Here is a 605-nt window from a genome sequence, read left to right on the forward strand (position 1 = left end):
GTTCATCAGCGGGACGTTTGCTGGCGCCAGCGCACGATGGCCGATCGTCGAAAAAGAGGCCTACGCCGTGGTCGAGTCGTGCAAACGACTCGACTATCTGGTCGTGAGACCCGGTGGGTTTCGTCTGTTTACCGACCACCGTAACTTGGTGTACATGTTCAACCCGCGAGGCTCCAACGGGAACCTCGCCAAGTATCAAGCCGACAAGCTTCAGCGATGGGCGCTGGTCATGTCGACATTTCCCTACACGATCGAGTGCCTGCCAGGTGATGTCAACGTCTGGGGCGACCTGTTGTGTCGCTGGGGATCAAGCTTATCTTCACCACGAGTCGCGCACGTTCGGTGTCGCCTTTACACTTGGCCGATTTCGAATGGCCGACGGCGACATCTATTCTAAAGACCCAGAAAGCATCCATCGAAGGGGGAGAGCCCACCTCACCCGACGTGGCGTGGAACGACGATCTGTCGTTTTACACTGATGGCGGCGACCGCGTTTGGGTACCGGACGCTGCTGTAGACCTACAGCAACGCTTGTGCGTGATAGCCCACCAAGGCGCTGCGGGTCACCGCCGCATATGCCGCGATGGCGAAATCTGTCGGGGACA

Source organism: Aphanomyces invadans, assembly GCF_000520115.1.
Source record: "Aphanomyces invadans strain NJM9701 unplaced genomic scaffold supercont1.28, whole genome shotgun sequence".
Classification (NCBI taxonomy): domain Eukaryota; phylum Oomycota; class Saprolegniomycetes; order Saprolegniales; family Verrucalvaceae; genus Aphanomyces; species Aphanomyces invadans.